Below are 22,069 nucleotides of genomic sequence, written 5' to 3'. Positions count from 1 at the left end.
AGCTACTGAATGATGCACAGGAGGGGTATTAATGGCTGGATGCCTCTTCGGTGTATATTATATCAATAAATCCAGGGACATTCTGTTTCTTGCACAGATGAAAATGTTGCAGATTAAAGGGAAGAAGTAGCAAGACTTTTTTTGGGATATATATGGAATCAAGGACAAAAATGCTGTTAGAATGATAAATAATAGACATTACCCACCTTGGATGCAGGAAATTGTAAAGGGTCAAATAATCCAATTAGGAAGTTCTACTATTGGAGACTATTAGCAAAAATCAGAGATATAAAGAAAAAATTAGACTGGGTATGATGTAGCATATTTATGAGGTTAAAAGGGAAGCATGGAGTCAAGACAGGCTTAAAGACTTTTTTCAAAAGTATAAATATATTGATACACAGTTTGGCATTATCTATAAATCATCATCAAAGTTTAAATCATCTTTGAAGCAATAGTTGAGGAAAAAGTTTTCAAATTGGGTGTTCTGTTCATATACCAACTCTCTGGAAGGAAGTCTACTCACATACTTTGGAGATATTTCCCAGCATTTGCTGATGGGTGTTTAGAGCAGAATGTAAGGGGGAAATCTCCAGAAAAGGCACAGACAGAAAAAAAAAAAAAAATTTTTCAATGTTGTACATTAATTTATGTTCAACTAATAGTAATTCTATGGATCTAGGAACTGTAGGGTGTTTGTAGTTCATCTGCAGGCAGGCAAAACGCACATGCCCTTCCGTCCTCAGATCCTTAGAATTTAGTTATTTCTGCATATATTAATGTACTTAATTTTTTTTTGCTATAGGACCTAATGAAGGGGGATTGGGTAACCCTGTAAATGGTGTTAGATGGTACTTGTGTGATGATTTAAGTGGCAAATAAAACAAGTTGACTTTGTTAAGCGAGTGTGGCTCTCTTTCTTCAAACAATCGATTTTATATGACCCATTTTACATCCATTTTATATGATCCATTTTATACTCTGAATAAGGAAAACATTTAGGGTCCAGTGCTCTGTCGACACATTTATCTTCTGAGTAACAAATATTAGGAAGGCAAAAGATAAAAGCATGAACCCCATTGATAGTTATAAGAAACAGTATCTTTTCATAGTATGTCCAATCAGTTGTTATCTCCAAACTGTTTATAACTTTACTTCTAATAACTCACAAAAGCATACACCTGCACTATGTTCATAAGTTGTTTGCAAATTGGATTTTTCAATTCACTAAAAAGCAATACCACATGAATCGGGCTACCACACACGCTTTATTATTTGAGGCATCTTGTATGTAAATGTCAGTTCTCTAAGACTGCTGCATGGGTAGCTGGCTTCACGCTGGTAAAAAATTGTGTTTTCCTTGAAGAAAGCAGAAAAAAAAGAAACTATTTTAAGTGCTGACTAAATAACCCTTCATCATTAATTTATGGAAAATAGGGCTTTAGATTTTTAAATGTCAATTTCATGTAGGTAAAAAGACAAACAAAACTATTGTGCGCTTGTAATATTTACTTTTGTGAATTAAATGAATTTAGGAGTAAATTATCATAGGATAAAGTAATGGACCAAGTGCAAACAGCTCATCTCCTTCATGCCCAATATGTTTATATGTATGCCCATAGACATGAGATGGCACACTCCTAATCTGGTCAGTGATCTCATAGTAGCAAATTACACATACTGGAAGACCAAGCCAGTTGGACTGGCTGCTTTTTCCTTCCTTCTATTTTTATGGACATAAATATTTTAATACCACTGATCCAAATGTACATATTTATTATTATTATTACAAGGTATTTTTATAGTGCCATCATATTACACAGCGCTGTACAAAGCCCATAGCTGTCCCTCAAAGGGGCCCACAAGGCCAGGGCACTTACCGCTGAGCCACCGTACAACCCTATACAGTCAGACCGACCCATACAGGCAGTTGGAGTCTTATAAAATGTCAACAAAATTTCTTGAAACCAGGATATAGCTTCTAGTTGTCCACTGAATGATGATCAGCAATAAAAAGGGGTTGTAAATAGGGTCGTCTACTGAAATAACAAATACATAATTTTAGAACTTATCCAAATATACAATGCAAACCAGTCCCACCTACATGCCACACACCATGCCCTTGTTTCACTGTGGCATACTGCTTCAGTGTGGTTTCCATTGTTGTTTATGGCAGGGCCTTGTATACTCTCAGACACGGCCTAAAGATGTAATTCTAAAGCTAGAGATACCATATATGCTGACAATTTATACTGTCAGCTGCCTGCTATCGCGGTTCATTCAGTAGTTTTATTTTTCCCCACTGGTTTGGTCTAAGTCATTTATATCCCCAAGCTCAGACATAGATGAGTTTAGGAATGTCTACTCATTTCTGATTTATTTGGCAAAGCTTGCATGAAAAGCAAAAATCCTATTTTGAATTGGTATTATGAGATGGAAATCACATAAAAAATAACCTAGTGTTTTCTGAAATGCAATATTCCCAGTACTCCTTTAGATATGCAATGGAGTGTAAGAACTGTAAATTTTTCAAGTGGTGTATTCATGCTGAAGTTAATGTTTTTACTGACTGCCTATTTTATAGCTCTGACAACTTAAACTCCATCAGATATTAGCAGATGTGATGTTTAACAGAAATATTGCTAAGGTCACATCTCTAATAACCTGCGTTTCCTCAATCCCTCGTCACTTTGAAACTAGCAAGAGCAGATTTCATGTATTGTAGCAGAGATAGGTTTCCTTTAATGTGACAAGAATTAGAAGAGAAAATATTGGCTTAATCCACCTATCTATTAGCAGAATTTGGGATTAAATAGGGATATTGTCAATAGGTACTTCCCTGGATTCTTGGCTAATTGTTTTGTGCTGACATGTTAAAAGTGAAATTCTACTTTTCTCAAGGACAAAAAATTAGGGTGTCTGCCTTCTATAATCATGTGATTAGTTTGTGTTGTGTCAAAAAAAAAGCAATAGGTGACACTGTCACTGCAGCAGTAAATGATTTTAGGATTGTTCTGTACATAGTCGGTGTCTAGGCCTTGGTGCAATGGTTAGGCACTATGGCTCCAACCCTTAATCTGTTCATATATCTAGTTTATTTCAGGTTAATTGGAAAAAAAAGACTCCTAGTTGAATATACAAAGTCATATAAGTGTGGAGCTAGATGATACATGTGCTTCTTACGCCTTTAACATGTACCTAATCTTATTGTTACACAAAATCTGGACTCTACATTATACAGACCAAAACGTGGCTCTAGGTGGTCCCGGGGATGTTGGCTATTGGCCAAGTTATGCAATTTAGTAAGTGGGGGGTACAAAACTATGGTCTCCATTTGTATAATAGTACTTTGTGAATACCAGGGTGATCCAAAGTAAACTAGGGGTTTTAGGCAGGCACCTTGTCCCCCCAGGACCTCCTTAAAATGTTAGTTAAACCCACATTCTCACTTCAATGTAACTAATGTAATTCACTCTATATTTATGGAGAAAACATTCCCTTTAAAACCAATAGCAATTGTCACGTTAAAGGGAATGGTTATCCTATTGCTTGTATACATTTACAGGAATCCATTAAAAGATGAAGAAAAATATATCAATATTATGATGCATATACAGGTAAAAATACTAATGCCATCAGACATTATATTGATCACAATGCTTCCGGATCAACAGAAAAAAAAGGTTAAATGCTCTAAATGTAACACTGATCTATTTTTGTAACTGCAGAAAAAGTGTATTGGATTTTTTCTCATATATTAGGCAGGCTTACATCCTTAATTCTGAGTGGGATGTTTCTTGCTTTTATGATTACTTTTGCAATGTGGAATATATTATCTAAAAGCTTTAGTTGTAATTTAGTAAGAACTGTCTTATTAGTGGTTGCATGACTGCAGTTGTTTTATAGTATGTATAATCAGTATTAACAGATAACAGACTGCTTATTCTAAGCAGTGACTGTAATATCATACTTTTCTACTTTCTACTAATGGACTGACATTTCTCTTTTTTTTGAAGCAGTCATAGAGCAGAGCAATGTATCTAAGCCTGATTGACTTGTGGTTGTAGTCCTTCTACATGCATGCATGCAAATTGCAACAACAGGATTCCTACATCATATAAATATCGGCACATCGTCATCAAAGTATTTGGATTGCTGGAGACTAGGAAAAGAATGTTTCCAACACCCAGAATTGAAACTGACCAAAATGCTGATTTGGGTTTTGCTCACTTTGTGTTCAGCAGCCCAGAGCAGTTTACAAATATGTGCAGATAGCATGTTTAGACCCATCAGGATCAGAGCTGCCTTAGTGGGTACATGGAACATTCTAATCCTTAATATCACACATGTACTATCTTCGCATACTGATATTTTGCATTTTAAATGTACCTGACAAGCAATATTACCTTTTTAAAAGGACAGAATATGGAGGAGTTACATTTTCTGTCGGAATTTTATCGCTGTGTGTGTTGCCACTGGGGAGATTCACTCTTTCACATTAATTATCTGGTTACAATGGCACCTGTCAAGGGGAAGGATATATTAAGCAACAAGTTAGTCGTCAGTTCTTGAAGATCTGTTCTAAGGATAAAAAAATAGACAAGTCTAAAAATATGAGTGACATCAGCTTGGGCACAATTATAATGCCTAGATGACTAGGTCAGAGCACGTCTTGTGTGTGTTCCTGGACAATTTGTTAACCGGCAACAGGGTCACGGGTGCCCAAGGTTAAGGATAGGAGGAATGACTAGCCCGTATGATCTGGTAGGTACTACAAAATAACTACAGTAAATATAAATTGCTGTATAACCAAATCTAAGAGAGAAAGGAGTCTGAACATATAATGTAGCACAGCTTGCTGTGAATAGGGCGTCAGTGTTCTCCCCATTCCATTTTAGCTGGGTGCACCACTTGGAACTTTACAGTAACCACCCAACTGTTTCTGGGTGGTAACCGAAAAGTTTTAGGGCTGCCACCAACCTACAGCTTCTTCCCATTCTGGGGAGAATACTGGGCTGTGTAGCCACAGATCTTTCAGAATTCCCATGCTGACCCATGAACACCACCAAAAGAACCTTCAATGGGCACAAGACCATCAGAACTGCACCATGAAGCAATAAGAAGTAGCGGCCTGGTCTGATCTATCAATTCTTTTAGATTATGTGGACTTTCTGGTGATTATGCATATTTTTCTTGGGCAGAGAAGACGGAATAATGCACTATGGAACGAGGGTAGACTAGTGGATGCATTGTGACTTGAAGAAACTACTGGCAGGTGGTTTAAAGCAGTGGACGCTAACCTTTTCGGTCCACTAAATTTACTGGCCCCGGACAGTGTATGCGCAGGGAGCCGTGTGTTACTCAAAGGGGAAGAATCCCTCCCCAGAGTGAAGTCATGATGCCAGAACCCACCCGCTCTCCCATCACAGGTCTGAGTCTGTGACCCATACGGGGGACATGGTCTGCAGCTCTGGCCGTTGCGCCCTTCCAGCAGGGTCCCTTTCCTGACCGCGTGGGGGGGGGGGGTTACAGGCCAGAGCCACAGGCTGCCAAGATTTTCTTGTGGACCACCGGTTGGTGACCGCTTGTTTAAATGTTTAGCATATCAGTATATCCGATACTTCTGAGTATATTGAACATATGATTCCCTTTCTATACCCCCCTTCACAGTACCAATGTTTGGTGATAAACAGGCACCCAGTATTAGAAAGTAATAGCAGTATAAAAAGCAAAGGACACAATCAAATATCTAAGTTCATATTTTTGGGGTAGATTTACCTAAGCAGCACCTTTTATGTAGCCCATTAAAAGGTGTATTTATTTGAATGGTTAATTGGAAAATCCTATTTCTTTTCTTGCACACAATTGAGTATATTGCACATAGGTTTACACAGCTAGGTGAAAATTGTAATTCTTTGAAAAATCGCCAAATATGTATGAGCTCTATCAGAGCCGGGAAGCAAAGAAGAAGCAATCCACAAGAATACTTGGAAATGTTAACAGCTGTAACAGATGTCACACTGTATATACAGATTATCATATACATGAGGACATAAAGAGTTGGCAGCTGTATCAAGATATTCAAAGTACAAATTAATAATCTAGCGAGTGAGATGAATTTAGTGTGAACCTAGTGACAAGTATAAGCCTGACTAATGAATATAGATGAATTATACTAGTCGTTAATCAAGCTGTCAACTACCCAGCAAAATTGTAGCATACTTAGTTTAACAACAGGTGGAGATGTATTTGTATTACCCGCCTAGGGTTTAATCAGCCTGAACATATCTGGGATTTCATATCAATGATTTACACAGATTTTACGGATCTTATGATCTCATTACTCCATAGATTATAAATAACATATCTAAACCAACAGCAACATAAAAACCAAATAGCTATCAAAAAAGTCACAGATAAGGTTCTGGATAAAACAACAATGTGTATTGAAATATTGAACAGTCCCAACATAAAACATTGCCTGGAGCACCACCCCTACTATAAATAGAAAAGGTGATCCAACAAACAACTCATTTACTGGGTTAGTGAAATGTAAACCAAAATGCTTAAAGGAACTGGAGAGATCCCCACTTGGGACAGGAAAAATGACCATGGGGTATTAACATTTGCAGGGCACTACATGCCACACCACAGTGCACATGCTGTAAATTTAGTCAGGCTTACTATGGAGATATGACTGTTTTTTTTTTAAATGTTTTGTTTGTCACTTTGGCACATATTCCCCATGGCAGTGTCTGGCATATCTTTTTGTTTAACAATATCTTGCTGCTTAGCCGTATAAATGGGTACAATTGAAGAGAAGACTATTTACCCCCTCCCATAGATTTCCATGGGGTTCACCCTACAGTCTGTGAACTTTAAACTTTAAGCAAGATCAGCCAAATGTTATCTTTCCAACCCAGACAGATTCACTCATCCCTATTCAGAAAAAAAAATAGGACTGTGTACATTTTACAAAACATTTTATCTCCTTTATCCAGGAACAAGAGAAATGTATATTGTTTTCAGTAGATGCTGTTCTCACTAGGGAACTCTGATTTGTGTGTAGGGAGTGTTATCAATATTTCCAGCATTTTCTAGCATATTCAAACATTTTCTCCAGTTGTAGACTAGAAAAATGCTCCTAAGACATCCAGATCTTCTAGTAACAAGAATTTGTGTTTTCAATAGCCGAATGCTTATATACATCACTGCTATGTAATATGTTGGCGCTATATAAATCATGTTTAGTAATAATATTATTAATACATCTGTAAATCATATTTTTACATTCCTATAATTCATACCTAACATTGCTAGTTGAATTAGAACCATCAATGAAACTACAGTTTTTATGGAGGCGCATTACTCTTAACAAAGTTTCCCCTAAAATGTAGGTTGAGCTTACACTTTGACAATATTTTCCAATTTGGTCCATTTTATATGTTACACTTCAAGTAGTTCCAATTCTTAATGATATTTAGGTTTATTACTATTCCATCAGATCTGTGCGAGGCATAGGATCGTAAGATGAAACCATTGGCCTAGATATTCCAGCAGCATCCCTCCAGTAATTTCTGGTTATGATTTGAATTATGGATATAGATTGTCCTACCTTGCATACCATGATGGCACTATCCCAATCTTCTCTAAAACAGCATATGTCAACCTTTCACCCCTCGAGTCATTTTCAGGGAACCTTTAAAACACTTTTCAAGGTTTAAGAAAGCCTTACTAAAACCTGGGGAAAAAAACTTTAGATACTGGTTGCCAGAGGAAAGAATATCCTCTAATATTTCTCAGTGGTGACTAGAATAACACCTTTATAGACTGATAAGAACATCATAGGGGTCATGGGTCTGGATCTACCATGTGGTGGACTATGCAGGGATCATTAAAGAAGAACTAAACTCAAAAGTCCCCCAAAACAAAAACCATTACACTTACCTTCAGGGTTGCAGGGCTGCTGATCCGTCCCAGTATCCACTCTGGACGTTGCCATCTTCTCCCCTTGTTTTGGGTTCTTCTTCCTACGTCACCCGACCCAGGCGTGAGATCGGGTGGTGTAGATGGTAAAAAACTTTTTTTTCTCCCCTTTTGATGAAAGGGCTCCTTCTGCGCATGCCTGAGATGCCCGGGCATGGGCAGAATGAGCACCAAAGAGCCTCCTGGGATGCGTGACATCGGTATACCGGGAGGCTCTGCGCTCCCATTCATTGCAATAGAGACTTAGGGGGTGGTGCAGCTCTTTTTTTTTTTTTTTTTTTAGGGTGTTGAGCTTTTAAAAAAACAAACAGAGTTTAAACAAACAGGGTTGTCTACCCTTTTGTGTAAAGTGAAAACTTTCTAAATTGGTTGCAAGCATTTGCTATTATGGCCAGTTGATCGGGGAGAGAGAGCCAGAAAATTGTTTGGCCCTTTTTTGTTACCTCGATGCCATTAGCGAAGCACACAGGATTTATAGTGGGGTGGCATGACTTCCTTTTGATGAACAGTCAGCAAGAGGAGATGCACCCAGGGATGAGATTGAGACCACAAGGACATTAGCCTGTGGATGCAGTTTACGACATCACAGATGGGGCTGCAGTCATTTCTTGGGGGTGCCGGAGGTTCAGGAGTAAGGGGGGTCTTTGGTGGAAAAGCTTAATTTGGGGTGATCACGGCCAAGTTGGTAAAAGAGGTGGTGGTGGGTCGGATGGCGGGCCCCTTTAGGGAGCCACTCTTAGAAAATTTGGTCGTGTCACCTTTGGGTGTGGTTCCCAAAAAGGACTCGGGGCAGTTTCGGATGATTCATCATTTCTCATTTCCCAGGATTGGTCAATTATGCCATCGATCCTGAGTTGTGTTAGGTGGCATACACTTCATTTGATAAGGCTGTGGATTTTGTTCGGAGGGCAGGTTGGGGTTGTTTAATGGCTAAGGCTGACATTGAAGCGGCTTTTAGGTTGTTACTGGTTCACCCGGAATGTTTTCATTTGTTGGGTTGCGAATGGCAAGGTGAATTTTACGTGGATAAATGCTAGTCTATTGGGGGTGTTCAATATGATGCACGTTGTTTGAAATGTTTAGCACCTCTATAGAATGGGTAGTTAGGAGGGTGACTGGAGTTCAATCTGTTTTACACTACCTCGATGATTTTCTTTGCATTGGTCCTGCTGGATCGTTTGTGTTTGTCCTTGTTAAGCAGTTTGGAGGAAGTAGCTACAAAATTTGGGGTGCCGCTGGCAGGGGACAAGACTGTGCTCCCGTCTACCCAACTGTGTTTCCTGGGGATCGTGCTGGATTCTCGGCTGATGGAGTGCAGGTTGCCAGAAGATAAGGTGGTAGATTTAAGAATGGCAGTTGTGAGAGCTGTGCGGTCGAAGAAAAATCATTTACAGGATTTGCAATCCCTTTTGGTAAATTGAATTTTGCTTGCCGAATTATGGGGAGGATTTTTAGTCACAGGCTAGTGGCTCTTAAATTGCCTAAACACTTCATTAGATTGACTAAGGTGTTAAGGGAAGACTTGGAGGTGTCGCATAGTTTTTTGAGTCAGTACAATAGGTCTTCTGGATGGCAGAGGCAGTGGACAATATGGCATCAGGAGCCTTTGGATATGGTGTGTATTTTCAGGGTAAGTGGAGTGCGGACCCCTGGCCTGGGAAGTGGAGAGACAATGAGTTTTGCAAAAATTGTGTGCTACTTGAATTGTTCTCTGTTGTGGTTGGTTTGGTATTGTGGGGCTTCGAGCTGAGGGATCGCAAGGTGCGTTTTCTCTGTGACAACATGGGGGTGGTAGAAGCAATTAACAACAATTCTGCATCTTCTCCTCCACTGATTAGTTTATTGAGACACATGGTACTTCTGTGTTTGTGCCTTAGTATTTGGGTGAAGGCAGTACATGTGCCAGTAGGAGACAATGTAATCGTGGATTCTCTTTCTCGTTTTCAGTGGAAAAGGTTTCGAGAAGCAGCACCAGTGGTGGAGGGAAGGGGAATTCCTTGCCCACCAGAAGTTTGGAAGGTGGTCTGAGTATCATCACTGGTTTGATACAAAGGTCAGTCAGCTCTGGAACTTTGAGATTGTTATGTGGGGACTTGGAGCAAATGGTTTTTGTTTTTGCAAACTGAGGGAATGGACAGAGATCTCGAAGGGGGATGAGGCTGTTGTGCTGGTATTTATAGTGTATAATTTCCAAAAGGGTGTGTCGGGGTTGGCCATGCCCAGAAAATTGGCGGCATTGGCCTTTTTATTTAGGTTGATGGATTGGCATGATGGTACAAAGAGTTTTGCAGTTAGACAGGCTTTACTGGGCTATCGCAGGGGAAGTACATGTACGGACACCAGGAGGCCGGTGTCCTTTGCTTTGCTAATGGATTTGATGCATCAGGTGGGGTTATAATATGTTAGCGGTTTTAAAGTAGTTATATTTCACAGTTTATTTGTGGTGACCTTTTTTGCTGCTCTACGGGTGGGTGAAGTGGTCAGCCCTAGCAGGGTGCACAGCGGGGGTTTGATGGCTGGGGATGTTATATTGGAAGTGGGTAGGGTCATCATTTGGATAAGGAAGTCTAAAACAGACCAAACAGGTAAAGGAGTACCTTTGGAATTACAGGTTCCATGGCCTTTGCGGTAAAAGCAGTGGGTGAGTATTTGGGGGTCCGTCCCCAAAAGGAGGGACCCTTCCTTATCCATGGTTTATTTGTGTCTGGCTTCCAGTTTGGGGCAGTATTTAAAAAATGTATTGCAGCCTCTGGCTGGACTGTGGATGAGTATACCTCGCATTCTTTCCGGATTGGTAAGGAAGTCATTAAACACATCAGAAGGTGGTAATCTAAGTGATTCCAGCTATATATCCGCCCTCACTGGGTATAAAAGCGGTGGAGGTCGGTTTTTCGGGGGGTATTGTGTAAGTGTGGTAAGGGGAAGTGAGTTTTTCGTTGGGGAAAAAGTGGTACTGCTGTATTAACTAGCATGGGTTGTGTTGTTTAATTATTTCTTTTCAGGATCTCAGGAGTGTCTAGTTTGGATCCTGGGACATTCTTTTGTTTATTGGGGTTGCAGACAGGCAGATATTTGGCTGAACAGAATGCAGTTGGTTGTGCCACGGAAGACTGTGCATGTCCGCTTGATAGGCATCCCGGGTATGCAGTAGAGCCGTGTTTTGCCAGAGATCATCAGATTAGACAGGCCTCCCAGTGTGGTTTTTATTCACGCAGGGGGGAATGATCCAGGATCCGGGTCCATGCGTGAGCTTCTCCGGGATATAAATTTGAATTTTTACGGTTGTGGGGTCTGTTTCCGAATACGCTATTTGTATGGTCAGACATAGTGGTGAGAATGGGCTTAAAGGACAGAGTGATAAAGGCTCTAAGGGTGTGGTGGTGCTTGCAAGCATAAAGTGGTCATGCTTGCAGCTAGTGGAGGTTCTTTGGTTGGTCCATGGGAGTTAAAAATTCATACAAACGGGAATGCAAACCCATCACAGTATGCAGTTCGTGGCAAGTGGAGCCCCACACGACACTGGGTTGTTGTGGGGGCAAGGAGGGAGCAGAGGGTGTCCGCTAACTGTTCCTGAGCCAGCGTGGTAGCGGCTGGGATCCTGTTGGGGTGAGCGGTGGTATCTTAGGAAGAGCTTGTAGACTGGTGATACTCTCATGGATCTTTAAATAAAATTCCAACTGCTTGTTAAAAAAAGTGCGGAAAATGTTTTAAAATGTTTAAGTTTTAAATGTTTAATTGGTATTGTCGGTTTTTTACATTGGTGTATGTTAACTATGAACTTGGAGGTTATAGCAATAAAATGGGCTGCTATAGCCAAACTTTTATACCAAAAGACAGTTGTAGTGTTTTATTAAGGAGATGTTGAAGGGGTTTTTAGGGTTAATTTAAAGAACGAATGGTTTCTATTAAGGAGATGTTGAAGGGGTTTAAGGGTTATTTAAAGAATGAACGGTTTCATCTATTGCACCCTAGTCAAGAAGGCCCGTAGCAAAGTAAAAAAAATAGGCAAAGGGCCACATGACTGGGTAACTAGGGAAAGTAAGACTAGAAAAGGTTAATTGTTTTTTTTTAAACTTAACTGTTAAAAATTATGGGGTGATGGTGGCCTGATGGGCGGGTCAAAGGGCAGTCATAAAAGGGGGCTAGCCTGAGGGAAGAGGTCAGTTGGCAAGACTATAGTAGAGGAAAGAAAATTGCCCACCCTCCCTGTATTTTGGGCACTGGGGGATGGGTTCATGTCATGGCAGCAGAGGCGGTTCTTTGGTTGGTACATGGGAGTTAAAAAAAATACAAACAGGAATGCCAACCCATCACAGTTTTGAGTTCATGGCAAGTGGAGACCCACACGACACTGGGTTGTCGTGGGGGCAAGGAGGGAGCAGAGGATGCCTGCTAACTGTTCCTGAGCCAGCGTGGTAGCGGCTGGGAGCCTTTTGGGGTGAGCGGTGGTATCTTAGAGTTTGTAGAGTGGGGGTACTCTCATGGACCTTTAAATAAAATTATTACGGCTTGTTGAAAAAGTGCGGAAACTGTTTTAAAATTTTTAAATGGTATTGTCGTTCTTACATTGGTGTATGTTAAATATGAAATTGGAGGTTATAGCAATAAAATGGGCTGCTATGGCCCATTGTAGTTTGTTTTATTAAGGGGATGTTGCAGGGGTTAAGGGTTTAAGGGTTAATTTAAAGAATGAACGGTTTCATTTATTCTACCCCAGTCATGGCTGCTGTCTCCTATCCTATCCTTTTATTAAATCCTCAACTATTCTCTGATTCATGTCTACTTATTCCCCTCCCCTGCTTCTCTAATAGCCCCAATTTATATTCCATCAATACAAATGATTCCTATCATTTGTTCTAATGCCCTGTAATTGTCAGCATCCCCTGTACATGTTATTCATCCTTTCACCTGGGGAACTCAATTCTTCCCATTTCTATCTGCCTTACGTCATTTTCCTCCTATTTCCATCAACTCCTGGCCATGTCCCTATGTCACTTATTCAGTAAGTAGCCTGGACCCCCCATTCCTCCTCCTTTCCTCAATCCCTTCTTTCACCTAATCCCTCCTTCTCCCTATCCTTTCTTCTCCTCAGAGCCCCCGTTTTGCCGCCCTCCCCTCTCCATGTCAGTGCAGGCTGTCGGCGGATAGCCGGAGAAGAAGGCTCCTCTGTCTGCGTCTGCTCGGCCAGATGCTGCGTGTGCTGCATGTAGGAAGAAGCTGTGCTGCCGGTGACATGACACCATGAAGCATGGAAGAGAAGGAAAGGGAAGACGCCGACTGTCCCCCAGACGTTTAGAGAAGCCGCCCGAGGACATACACTGAATCCTGCTGACACGTATTGATAAGGTAACAAAATAGCATCACCCCCGTTGTCACCATTTCCCTCACTACAATAGCCGCTGCTCCCCAAACTAGTGACGTGTTGGGGGGGGGGGGGGCTGTCAATCATTCATACAAAATTCAGCTGGAAGGTGTATGAGAGGTGGGGGGTGATTACATCCTCCATGTGGAAGCAATGCTCTCTATTACAATGCATTGCTGTATCATTACAATGCCATTTATGCCCTTGAAAGCTTTTACTTTGAGGTGTCTGGTATATTCATCAGATAGAGAGGCTGCTATGAGGAGCCCAGTAATGCCCGCCTCCCCCAATATTGGCATGTCTCCAGTCTATAGTGACTGCTGGGGGTGACATGAGAGCCAGGTGCACAGGGTGCCCAGAGCTGCGCCAGCTGCAGCTTATCATCATATAGGGATAGTACTGGGGGGAGAGAGGAGAATTCCCAAATCACAGGATACTAATTCATCTATCGGACCCAAATCAATGGAGGAATGGGGGAGACTTTTTATAGGAGGCTGATCTGTAATTACTGGATTGGTATTTTGCAGCAGACAGGGTGGGCCAAATGTTAATCTGTGTGTTCTCATATTGCAGGGGTAAGGACTGCTACTCACATAATACTTTATAATATTTTACAGGAGGTGATCTGCCCCTATCTATCTATCTATCTTCCTATCTATCTATCTATCCATCCATCCTCTTTCTATCTATCTGTCTATCTATCTGTCTGTCTATCTATCTATCTTTCTATCCATCCCTCTTCTATCTATCTATCCATCCATTCATCCCTCTATCCCTCTTCTATCTATCCATCTATCTCCATATATAACTTCCACATTATTAATATTAAAGATTATACACCACCTGTCACACACTCTAATATTTCAATGGACCACCTTTAGTTTATATTACAGGACACACATTTATTGTGGTATCCTTTATATAAACTTATCCAAAGTCTTCTCATTCTCATATGCACGTGCCATCAGAGAAGAATAAAATCCATTGATGGTATAACCTGCTCATTCAGTATATTCAGGTGATCTGATGACTTTTGGGCATAAGCCATTGCACAATTTGGACCAGAGCAACTGAACCCCAGATTATTACACTTTTTAGCCAGGCAGTGTGTATTTTATATATGTATACTTATGTTGAAATGACAAGACATAGATGCCATGAAAGTTTGTTATTCACACTTCTATGCAAATGAATCTACACACACATTTGCTTAATGAATATGTATGCATATAATAGGCATTCTTGGAATGCAATAATGATGCAGATTGTCATAGATTGAGTGTTTGTTTATTCTCTATCCTCCCACTTCTGTTCCACCAGAGACCTTGACTTTTTGTGTTGGTTGATATGTGGATGCACCACAAGAATAGCAAAAAAAAGTTGCTCTATTGTTACTATAGAAAGGAGGGATCATTGGTGCTCAATTGCAAAGAAATATTTTAAGTATGTTGGGATAAAGAGAATTAAGAACTCATTATTGCCCTTAGGAGCTCCTCAAGGCTTGTGATTAGATCCAAGCAAGTAATGCCCAAGACATAACACTAAGTTGTAATTATCAGGTTGTGTTTGATTTCAGTTTTTCTAATAGAAAATAGCCAGCTGCTCCCTGCAATACAATAAATTAAATTTATACCTCTCCATTAGGGCTGTCTCAATTAGCCCCTGCTGCTGTTGCTATCCAACACTTCCATGTACGTTCAATAAGATATTCTCTCTTGCAGCCTGGTCCTCCCACTGTCCGCTGTGTTTTGTAGTGATGTAGCAGGAGGAACTACAACACCTGGCAGGGGCATGCTATCCGACCCATCAGAGGTGACACAAAACAGAAGTGCCTGGTGCTGATGAATATTTTGCATGCTGCCCATTATAAAAATTTTTTTTAATATTCCCCTTCCAAAGAATCTCATAACTCCTGGTGAAAATGAAACATAGGAATACAAAACTCAACATTAGCAGTGTGTGGCATCAAGTAAATCTATGCTCTGATCTTGCACACTAAAATATTAACATTTTCCCAAACCAGCAGTAGAAGAGCTTTAAAAAAAGTCCCCATTCATCTCTGTAACTGTAAGCAGTGTTGAGAAATTTAATTTCCAAAGTTCACATAACTATTAAGCTAAGTTGAACTTGCAGTAAATTCTGTGCAGCTTCTAGCAGCTGGCGTCTTACCATGTGCTCAGCCACCTGCAGTGCTGTACTGAGAAAAGAACCAACATTTGCACATTTTACATTGGGCAGCAGTGGGTGGTACTGGACCGCAGATTGCCAACCACATTCATTATCTATGGGCTGCCATGGGTGACGTGGATCAGTTCAGGGGTGTATGAGGAAGCAGTAACCGCACCACAACCCCTCCGCTACCATGACATTACCTTATATTTCCTTTTCTATCAAATGACTATAGGACATTAGATTGTGAGCCCCTTTGAGGGACAGCTAGTGACATGACTATGGACTTTGTATAGCTCTGCATAATATGATAGTGCTATATAAATACTGTATAATAATAATATATTATCTTCTGATGCACAAGAATCTTGGCAGACTGCCAGCCCCCAACTGTAAACAACCGGCAAGTGTTTCTAATTTGTTAGAAACTGACTAAAATTGACTCTGGAGTCTCTTGTGATCTTTGAGAATGGATAACTTCACATTAAAAGCACCTAGAACAGTTAGGGAAGGCATATTGTGAAAGCAATTTACTGCTTGTTAAGAATATGTACATAGTCCTGAGTCTGAGCAGACACGATTGGCATATTGTGAGCATGTGCATTTGTTTTTTAATTACATTCAAGTTAAATTGAAGATTGAGTTCTTGTGGATTGCTATATTTTATCATTCAGTTTTTCTGTTTGTGCAATTGGCTACAGTTATACAACTTATTTTGTGAATTGTGCAAATCTGAGTTTACATTTCTCATGCAAAAAATACATAGAAAAAAACAATTCATATTTCATAAACAGCAAATCTAACCCTGGCTTCAGTAATTCTATGAATGTTTTCATAGATAATTTTCTGATGAAAATGCTAATTAATGTCTAATAAAATCCAATTAAAAACAGGCAAAGATTATGAATATGATTCCTCTTTGTTCTCATTGTCAGTGAAGGCAGTGCGTCACATTGTATCACAGCATGTTCTATGGTAGGTGCTGCACTCGTATACATACCGGTATGTGTGTGCTGGGACAGTGATATCAGCAGGTGAATAAACATGCAACATATTACCATTCCATCCAGGGATTCTTAGATCAATACACACTGTATCCAAGTTTCCTATACACAATTCTGTTTTATCAGACCTTGAGATATGTAATTGTGATTGTAATGATTATTAAATTGGAATACATTTAAATATGATTTTTAATTTATAGTATAGACAGATATACAGGAAACCTTTATAATCCATTACATTCATTAAAAATGTTTTAATGTTAGTTAATTTTTATAATTTTTACCCTAGTTGTTATACGGACCACCTGTACCGTCAACAATCTGACCTGGAGAGGAAAACACAGCACTGCAGCTAATTGGACATTACTGCAGTGTTTTATGAATCTAACAAATGGAGTTTACTATTGGAGAAAAGAGCAGGGAGTTGACCTAATTTGTCACCTGCTGTTGCTTAACTTTTTCCACACAAAGAACTTTGCAGAGAGAGATGTGTGCTGTACCAATTAGCTGTATTTAGTAAAGGTCTTATAAAACAGTGGAGAGATGCAGACTCATTCCTTCAGTTTTACTCATTTCTGACACATTGGGCCTGTTTTATTAAAGCTCTCCAAGACTGGAGAATATAGACTCTCATAGGTGACCTAGCTAACCTTAAACAGATCTGATCCAGGATTGAAAACATTTTCCGGCTATCATTAAATTATATTTTAAGGATTCCATTCCAGCTTAGCTGGATCACCCAGGTTTTTCCATGATAGTGTATCTTCTCCAGTCTTGGAGAGCTTTAATAAATCAGGCCCATTGAGTTGTACCTAAGAAATCCTCCTCTAGGAGGTTCATAGCCAGATGGGAGCGGCCTAAATGTATATCTATAAAATGAACAACACGGTCATCATTGAACCTTCAATTGCAAGCAGGCAGTAGCACTGTCGGGCAGCCATTTGTGTAAAAATGTATGAAAAAGAATACTGCATGAACAGAATATTAATTTGTGTTTGTTGTTGCTGTTTTACCCATAGGGAGGTATTCCTTGCCCATTAATTCAGCCATATTTTCATTCGGATGTGTTCAAATCCCCATGCTTTGCTTTTATCAATGCTTTTTACCATAAAGGCTCATTCTGCCAACTAGTGGCCAGTTCTAGTAAATACTTTTTTTATGCATGCAAACGAAAAATTGATCGAATCTCAGCCAAATTGATATGCAAATATTTTAAAATCCATCCCATAACGTACGTGTTTGAACTGCGTGTTTAAAAAATTTGCCCAAGTTACAGTTTCATGATTGCAGTATTACCCTAATTGTTCAGCATAACCTCCCTTAATCACAGACATTGACTATACAGATCTTGGATTAGTTATTAGGATACAAACCCTTGTAATGACTGTATATATATACAAACACTGATCTTGGCCAATACATACCAAAAAGTTGGAATACCTAAACATTTTTTGAAAAGGCAGATATTTAAATATTAAATAAATTCAAGGAGTAGCTGTTCTATTGTGCAATTACCCCTTGAATGATCCTCAGCTGCACCCTTTAAAGTTGCACTCTGGTCTATCCATGCCCCTGCCAAGTAAAGTCTGTCAGGCAGTTTCTGCTTAGTATTAATTGCTATGGCATGTCAGTCCACCATTGAGAAGCATAATACAAGGTCTGTAGTAAAGTACAGTTATTGTTTAAAAATATAGCCAAGGCATAATATATGTTGCAAGAAATGACGGAACTATTATTTATAATAAGTTATGACTGTGAAACCCCCCTTTCGGCAGCTCTTTCTGCTGTGTGATAATGATAAACTCTCATAGCTCAAATTTAAATTGTATGTAAACTGTGAATCTATTTTTCAGTATGTTTTGCATTATATTTCACCAGTTTTTTTAGGCAAACCATTTTTTTTAAAGAAGATCTAATACAAAGTACTTTTTCACTGAAACTGGAAATGCTATTATTGGCAGGATGTCTAGGTAAAAATACTCACAAATGAGAAGTCATTAGTGTATGATTCACATCCCAACAGAATGATTCAAACAGCCCCTCTCATATTACCAGTACTTGGTCATAAGGTTTGACCTTGCACCAAAAATGCTTATTTACCTATTATTCCCCTCACCCCCCAAAAAATGTATTAAATAATAATAATGTTTCTGATGGCTAGGTGATAGTGACTTTGTTTTGCAGAAAGATCCTAGGGAATGCAGAAAAGCCTAAATCTTACAAAATCACACTGCTGCATTGTGGTTAGGCATCACCTTGCAAGGTTTAGGCTGCTCAGCGTTCTCAAGGATCCCAGATATATGAAAGCTATGGGAAAATTAGGTATAACTAGGTTTAATTATATACACACACACACACACACACACACACACACATATATATATATATATATATATATATATATATATATATATCTATTAGGTATAACAATTTCACTTGCATTTTATTTTTTCTGCTTTTTTTGCAATGGGTATTTTTGCAAAGCACCTTGCTGGTATAGTAAGATCTACACTTAATGCTGTATCCTAACCTAATTAGAATCCATCTTGTACAGGTCTGACTTCAGCAAAATACATTTTAATTGGCTACTAAAAAAAAACACCTACAATTCTTTAGGCCTCTTGTGGCTGCAAGGACATTTGTATAACACCACGGAAAGAATGCATTCTTCACATAAGAGTATATAGTATAAAAAGGTTATTTATAGAAACTGTAGAAAAGAACATTAGAATATAAGTGGGAATTATTGCCCATAGTCATGAGTCTGGTTATATGTTTTATTCTCCTGCAAAATGAAACCTGGAATGTGGACACTTCACACAAACCCCCAAGATCACACATTTGTAAATTGCAGCAGCACGGAAATAACTGTTTTATGGTCCTGAATTGGACATGTACAGTTACATGATTGAATTGTGTTCCCTCAGGGTTCCTTGTAGCTCAGCTATCATCCTTTCGTCTTACAATGACACATGTCCGTCAGGGATCATGTAATGCCACGTGATGTCGCTTTCCAGTGCACCAGTGTTCTTTTACACACCACTTGAGATGCATTGTTAGTGTTAGGCATTACCGGTAGGAACTCTTAGGGAAAACAAGGAAGAAATATAAATGTTCTTTTCTTCAGAAAAATATGTGCATTATATAACAATTCATATATTTTTATTATAAGGAATGGTAGGACATTGCAATCTCCTTTACAAAATATTTTTTTCTTATAGATTGTATGCACTGGGGTTGATAGTAATTAATTAGATTGATAGTAATCATGCAACAGATCACTCAATCAAAAAAATGGTTGATTCCCCTTTTAGCTGCTTACAGTTTTTGCAGTTTTTTTCTGAATGAGGATTCACGGCAAACCCAAACCTCATCCCTAATACTCACCTCTCCAAAGTTTACCGGCTGCTACTTCCTTCATCACAGTTGTGAAAATACTTGGTGTGGACTGGTGCTGGAGTTCAGAGTGCCCATTGATATATCCCCTCCATTAGGTGACAGAGCCTGGGCCTAGTTGAGTTTGTTGCTCAATGGTTGGAAATCACATGCTTCCCCATACCTGAAAACAGCAGGGATCTTGCAATGGAGTGGCTGGGGGATAGAGGGAAAAATAGGGTAAAGGGTCATCCAGCCCATGTCTAGCAAAGGTGTTTTATATAACTTAATATTGTTTTAGCTATAGTGGCACCTCATTGTGACTTAAGAAAGTAAAATTACCTATGCAGAATAGACTTTATCTTCCTAATACTTTCATTATTCATTGAGACTTTTTTGTGAAGAAAGACATGGAGTGCGTTGTTATTCACAAATATATTTGATTTAGCCTATTTTCCGAGTTTGCAGTGTGGCTATTAGTAAACATTACTACATGTAATGTATACCAATAGCAGCCCAAAGGCAAATAAATGGGGGTGACAGCAAGTGCTTTAGCACTCTTTATTGCTGTCCACTGTCAAATCTGCAAACACTGCTTCTTTAAAAACCAGCACCGTGGTGAAGCTGAATGGGGTGCCAGTTGCCAGGAGCCATGTGGAAATGTCTATTCCTGGTGCAATTCTGAACCTGCCCATAGGGTTTTTGATATACATTGGGCCTGATTTATTGAAGCTATCCAAGACTGCAGAAGATAGACTATCATGGGTAAACTGGAGTGTTTTTAATCTGCACCAAGCTTAGCCTTAGGTTCAGGATTGAAAACATTTGCCAACTAATGATGAATTACTTTTATGATTGCATGTTTGTTGGATCACCCAGGTTCTCCTATGGTAGTTTAACTTTCCCAGCCATAAGGGGTTTTATAAAATCATTCCCAATGTCTTCAAGGGGTTTGTTACCTTTTTCTTCATTGTTTAGAATACTTTTTACTAATGCAGTACCTCAATCCATTCCTCATTCATTTAGAATGTAGATGCTCTAATTTTTAGACTTAAATTACATTTGAAATTTTTATGATATGGCAGGTCTGTTTGGTCTTTTTTCTACAAATATTGGTATATACTTGATATTGTTATATTGATATTAATATATACTTGATATTTTCTGATTAGCTACTTTGTATTTATTTTACAGTACACATTGCCTGTGTATAAGATTAAGTGCGTCCATGAGTTGATTGAGCATTGCATTTCTCAGATTCATAGTTTCCTTGCTCTGTGTTTTAACAAGCAGGAGAAATGAAGATACTTACGGACTAATAAAACTGATGAAAAAAAGGTGGACATGAGCTACTTGTACTCGGTGGGAAAACTAGCACTAATTTCAACTCAAGACATATATAAAGTGCCAAATATATCAGTTAACTGTAAGATTGATGATTCAGAGAACAGACTGTATTGTTCATCTAATCTGTTTTATAGAACAAGCTAAAAGAACAAAAAACTGGAGGACTTTCTAGGAATTTAGTTGGCATGTAAGGATAGCTTTAGCAAAAGGCATGCCAAGACCAGGCTAAGCATCATCCCTGCAAAATAGCTAGACTACCTATGAACATTCATTGACTGGCATGGATAAAAAGGAAATTGTATATAAAAGTACTAGTTTCTATGTTTTCAGATTTTTTCTGTTTTTTTATAGCTAAGAAAGGATATATCTTCTAGGAAGTCCTCCATTCAATAGCCTACAATGCAAGACTGAAGCTTCTCCATTATTTTCATGCAAGTTTTTTCATTCCTCGGAATGTTACATTTATGCTCACAGTCAACATACTAAGCAATATAAAATTCGCGTTAGTTGGTCATTCCACCCAAAGTAAAAATTTATTGATAGGTAAAGCCTAAGCAGTAGGCAGTCTAACTTGTTTTTTTAATTAGATTTCATTTAGTTTTTATGGTAAAGTTTTCTAGTTTGACAAAACAATACCAAAAAACAGGAAAAAATGTAAAATCCCAAACACAACATTGGCTTATCTACTGTATGTCTGTTATAGAAGTACGTTGTATTAGATGATTAGACAGCTATACCAAGGTTATGACAGGCTGACAATTGCATATCACTGTAGTTCCCTTTGTGAATTACTACCTGGTAGTAACTGGTTACTATTACTTACTAA

At 39.0% G+C, this 22,069-nt stretch overlaps 1 protein-coding gene across 1 annotated transcript in view; it reads left to right on the top strand.

The window, feature by feature from the left end:
* The first annotated feature begins 13,061 nt into the window (after positions 1-13,061).
* GRIK4 (glutamate ionotropic receptor kainate type subunit 4) overlaps positions 13,062-22,069 on the top strand; it is a 147,755-nt gene continuing 138,747 nt past the window's right edge. Inside the window, exon 1 of the mRNA XM_072425981.1 lies at positions 13,062-13,332. The gene's annotated coding sequence lies outside the window, so the exon portion shown is untranslated. The remainder of the gene's footprint in view (positions 13,333-22,069) is intronic.

Source organism: Pyxicephalus adspersus, chromosome 11, assembly GCF_032062135.1.
Source record: "Pyxicephalus adspersus chromosome 11, UCB_Pads_2.0, whole genome shotgun sequence".
NCBI classification, from domain to species: domain Eukaryota; kingdom Metazoa; phylum Chordata; class Amphibia; order Anura; family Pyxicephalidae; genus Pyxicephalus; species Pyxicephalus adspersus.
This window is presented reverse-complemented; position numbering and strand designations above follow the sequence as displayed.